Source organism: Echinops telfairi, unplaced genomic scaffold (genome assembly GCF_000313985.2).
Source record: "Echinops telfairi isolate 266 unplaced genomic scaffold, ASM31398v2 ScPeMD7_7439;HRSCAF=8477, whole genome shotgun sequence".
NCBI lineage: Eukaryota > Metazoa > Chordata > Mammalia > Afrosoricida > Tenrecidae > Echinops > Echinops telfairi.
In genome coordinates, this window is record NW_022111339.1 from 1,711,734 (window position 1) to 1,716,945 (window position 5,212).

General features: G+C 55.4%; 1 pseudogene; it reads right to left on the reverse strand.

Moving 5' to 3' along the window:
• Nucleotides 1-190: 190 nt before the first annotated feature.
• Nucleotides 191-1,847, reverse strand: LOC101657474 (annotated as a pseudogene).
• Between the last annotated feature and the right edge of the window lie 3,365 nt (nt 1,848-5,212).

A 5,212-nucleotide genomic window follows, 5' to 3' on the forward strand; every position in this document is an offset into this window, starting at 1 on the left:
GGTTTCCCAGCCCCAGGGCACCTGCAGGTGTGACACCCATGTCAGTGCTGCTGGAGACCAGGCCCCAGGGCTGCTTTGCAGGGACTGCGACCAGCAGGTGGGAGTGCAGGTCCCGGGCCTCCCTCACCCAGAGTCTGGAGTGGTGGTGGGCACTGCTGGGGGCAGGTGGGGATGGTGCTGCGGAACTGCCCTAGGTCAGGGCCTTCCAGAAGGCGCTCCAGGTGTGGAAGCAGCGGGGAAGCTCTTGCCCTTTCGGACCAAGTGCAGGCGGCGGGCGGGGCTGCTCTTTAGAGTGCAGGTGCTGGGTGGACACCTGGCAGGCTTTCAGACTGAGCTTGATTTCCACCTGGCTTGTCTGGGTGCCCCCCCACATGTAGGCCCCCCCGCCGTTGTCCAGCAGCATGTTGTCATCATCAGCCAGGCCCTCCTGGCAGAAGTCAGAGCAGTTCTCGGTCATGTTCTCAGTGCTGTCACCATGAAGCCTCCGGGTCCCCAGGCCCACCCAGAAGTTCTCAGACTCCTCGCCTTCATCGATGGCCTGCTGGCTGTAGGAGGTGTCGAACTCGGTGTTCAGGGTCTCCTGGGGGGTCTGAGGCCCGGCCCACCCACACCTACACGATGCCCTGGTTGTCCTTCGCTCACAAAGGGAACTTTGAGGATGAAGCAGAACTCAGACTTGAGGAGGCTGGCGTCTGTGCTAATCTGGATGCACCGGGTGCACAGGGCACTGCCGTTGGCACGGATCTGGTAGAGGCTTGGCTGAAGGGTGCCCTGGGCTGCCTTTCTCTTGCCCCGGTGGATAATGTACTTTCTCTTGAAATGGGACAGGAATTTGGGCTTCCCTGCTGCTCTTCATGCGTACCACCTCCAGCTTGCTGGGGAAGAGGCTCCCGAACTTCTCTGCAGGCTGAGGGTGAAGGAGGCCTCGCAGCCCTGCCAGAAATATACCATGCACTGGAAGTCCTCCTCGGGCTGCTTCTCCGCCGCTGCCGCAGCCTTCTCTTCCTCCTCCTCTTCCTTCTTCTCCTCGTACTCCACAGGCACCCAGCACCTGCATGGTCAGGGGTGAGCAGGGGCCCAAGATCGGCAGCCCCTGCCCTGGGGAGGGTCCCGCACCTGCACAGGAAGACGTAGCAGTCATGTGTGGAAATGGCCAAACTCCTCCTCTGGAAGCCGTGCGGACTTCTTGTCCTGGAGCACAAAGCCTTCCATGCCACCCCAATCCTCCTTCCATCCTCTCTCAGCTGCTCTGTCTCGGCCAATGCCCTGGGGGGCTGCCACAGCAGGAAGAGCACGGTGAGGTCAGCCTTCGTCTGGTTCTTCTCGGTGCCACGCTTCACCTTCCCAGCCAGGCCCTGGCCTTGCAGCACAGCCTTGGCATTGTATGTATAGTCCACTGGCAGCACATCGTGTCAGTTCTTAAACTTGGCCTTGAACACCTGTGCTTCAGTACCCTCCAGGCTGCTGCTGACAGATGGCTGCGTGATGCAGCCGTTGCAACAAGACACACAACTCCGGGCCCAGCTTGAGGGCTGCTGGTTGCACTGGGTGAGGGGATGATTTGCGACCCAGCCAGCCGAGCACATCGGACCAGCAATCCAGGATGTACACCTACCGTGTGTCCAGCAGGCCCTGCAGCAGCCGCATCGCAGGCCTCAGCTCCACCTTTGGCCTGGTCTGTGCCCACTGAGAGCTTGCAGCTTGAGGTAGCCCAGGCCCAGGTCCACCTGAGACAGCTCGTGGGAGGGCGGCCCGAAATCGTCGGGCACATGTGTCTTGAGCTCCGAGGGGCTCCGCAGTTCTGCAAAGAACCAGCTTTCCAGGCGACTCAGAGCCCCAGCGTCCATGAGCACTGTCCTAAGTCCCCGTCCAGTACACCTGATGGGTGAACTTTGGGCCTCACCTTGGGTATTTCTGGTGGCAGGGAGCTCACTACTCCTCACGGTACCCAGTTAGAAACTCTCACGAGGAGCTATTTTCTCATGATCGTGAGATAAAACCTGACTTTTTGTCACCCCCTGCACCCCCACTGGCCTTGGCTCGATCCTCTCCATACGTCCAGTTCCTCTTCATTTTTCCAGAGTTACAGCTGGCCCCGGGACACCAGGCACTCACTGGGCTTAGAGTGCACCGAGTAGGAACTTGGCCCAGGTAAAGATGAGCAGATACACCGGGAGGGAGGCCAGCACCCCCAGTTCTTCTTCAGCGCCACAAAGCAGCCAAGATGAAGGGCCGTCCCAGGCTTCTGTGAGATTATGATAACTATCGGTATTAATAACAACAGCGACAGTCCGAATGGCCCAGTTTGGATGCAGATCAGGAAACCATCCAAATCAAATTGCATGCCAGAACAATATGGGCGGTTCCAGGCTGGGACCGTATTCAGAGGGGAAGAACAGTCGGCACTGTGAGAGTGCTTCACTTTCCACTGGAGAAAACGGCCCTTTGTATTGTGAAGTCGAAGGAGAGGAGGGTCTCTGGAGCCGGGATTAAAGGATGGTGGCCATGATTGTTAGCTCTTGGCACTCAGCAGCCCCATGCATGTTGGGATGTTGGCTGCGCTATCCTGAGTGTGTTAGTCCGGGTGGACTGGACAAACAAATTCACAGACACTCATCTGTGTATAAGAGAGAGCTTTATATCAAAGAGTAATTGTATAGTGAGAAAACATCCCAACCCAGTCCAGTTCAAGTCCATAAGTTTGATATTAGCCCATATGCCCAATACCAATCTATAAATTCCTCTTCAGACTCACACAACACATGCTATGATACTGAATGCAGGAAGATCACAGGCCAGTGGGTGGAAAGTCTTGTGGATCCAGTGGCAGTGGAAACATCTCAGCAATGGCAGGGGTCCCACGTGGTTCCTTCAGCTCCAGAACTATCGTGTAGCTCCATGTGTCTTGTCAACAGGAATGTCTCACAGGAAGTGTCTGTGTGTCCCACCTCCAGTGAGCTATTTACCTCCTTAGTGGTTCCAAGTGAGGTCAAGCTGTGTCTTGATTGACAGGCTAAACTCTACCTCTTCACTCTTCAGTCGCAAATTGACAACAGAGTATGTAAGTACCACGGTGAGCCATCACCCGATGGCTGCAGGGTGTATTGCTGTAACCTATAGGCTGCTAACTAGAATGTCAGCAGTTCGAAACCACCAGCTGCTCCACAGGAGAAAGACTCAGATTTCTACTCCCGAGAAGAGTTACAGACTGAACCCTCAGAGTTCTATGAGTTGGCATACACTTGATGGCAAGGAGATTTTCAGGGGTGGGGGATAGATGAGTCCCGGTGGGGCTACCGATCTGGTTATTGACTTGGGTTCGCCAATTCAAACCCATCAGCCACTGCTCAGGAGAACGATGAGGCAGTCTGTTCCAGTCGAGACAGAGTGTTTGGGTGTCTGTGTTTTAAATGGATTGGGACACACTTGAGTTTGCTCGGCTGACTGCTGAAAGAGAAGTTCACCAGTGGCTGCCAGCACACCTGAGACCCACTTCACTGGTGGAATGAAGGAAGAAGGTACACTTGCCACTCGCAGAGGTCAGTAAACAGTGTCGAGTGCAAGATTAAGGAGCTTGGCTTTTCTATTGGGGCTGATATCATGGTAACGATTTTTCTTAAAAATGGGTGTTAGGTGTTTGGACCCAACCCATTGCCATTGAGTTGATTGTGACTCACAGTGACCCTATTACACAAGGCAGAACTGCCCCTGTGAGTTTCGGAGACGGGAAATCTTTATGGAAGCAGCCAGCTTCATCTTTCACCCAAAGAGCGCCTGGTGGGTTTGAAACACCCACCTCTTAGTTTGCAACCAGGTGCCTTCACCACTATGCTGCTGGCGCTCCTTGATGCTTGGGCAGGGGTGTGAGTTCCACCCTGGCCATCTCTTCGGTTTTCTGTATCTGCAGGAAGCCAGCGATTCTGAGCCCCATCTCTCCCTCCCTCAGTTCAGTCTTGGTCTGCTCATCCCGCTCTCCCTGTTAGGGTGGAAACTACAGTCTGCTCTGCACCCCACCAGCACGCTCACACAAACGATCCCGCCTCCCCCAAATTTGAACCTGGAGCGTGTTTACTTCCTGTCAAACCCCAGGGACCGGCTGATTTCCCCCATTACTGCAAATTGCTGCTCTCGGGGTGCTTTGCATTTGTTATTAAGATGCAATCAGTGTTTCCTAACTGATTAACTGCCTTATGTCCCCCCCACCCCCACCCCCAGCCACCACACCTGACTTGGGCGGGAATGACAGTGGAAACAGGATCCTCTTCCCTGGAGGCTGGGTGTCTGGAGCGAATGAGCCTCGGTGGGCAGCTGGCTAGAGGGGCGTAGAGCCCCACGAAGGACCCAAGGGGTACTGGGATCCTGAGTGAGATGGTGGTGGGTGTCGGGCCGTGTGGCAGGCCTCTAGAACTATGACAACCGGTGCCAATGACGGCCTGCCCAATGAGGCAGAGGCCAGCCTCAGCCAGGCCTTCCGGACCAATAAGCACAGTGTCTCTCCCGGCTGAGTGGTGGGTGACGGCCTGTCCAGAATCTTACGTCCCTCCGCTTGCTCCACAACAGGCGGCAGAGACGCCACCTCTCGCTCCCACCTGAAGACCCCTCCTCCCTTCCCCACCCTGCCAGGTCTGCTCAGCCCTCTCTTCACTCAGTCCACGTTTGTAGCCAACAAAATGCACACAAGTGGATGGCTATACGCTTATACTGGCTGCCGGGTGCACTGCACACACACACACACACACACACACACACACACACACACACCACAAACACACACCCCCTCCTTGTTCAACGCTCGGTTCTTAAAGATATCTGTGACCCTTTCTCATCTCTTCTTTCCCGCTTAAAAAAAAAAAAGTCTTCAATTTCATAAAACAAGTATCTCAGCCCTTCCCCTCCACCAAGTTCAGTGTTGCACAAAAGAGAAAAAGAAGAAATAACCCGGAAAGGTGGGGCACACACATGGTGGTGAATCCCCGACGAAGGGGCGGGGGACACTGAGGAGAGCGGCATCTATGCAGCTGTCTGATTCCATCAAAAGCATCAGCATGTGATTGCTGGGGAGCCGAGCCGGGGGTCTTTGTGTGGCGTCCACAGATAGGGGGGGAGCTGCAGCAGACCCCTCAGTGATCCGCTGTCACCTGGGTTTCATTAGGTTGACTGAATGAGTGTACGGTGTTCAAAGCAGAGAGTGGGAAGGAAGGGGGTGGACTCT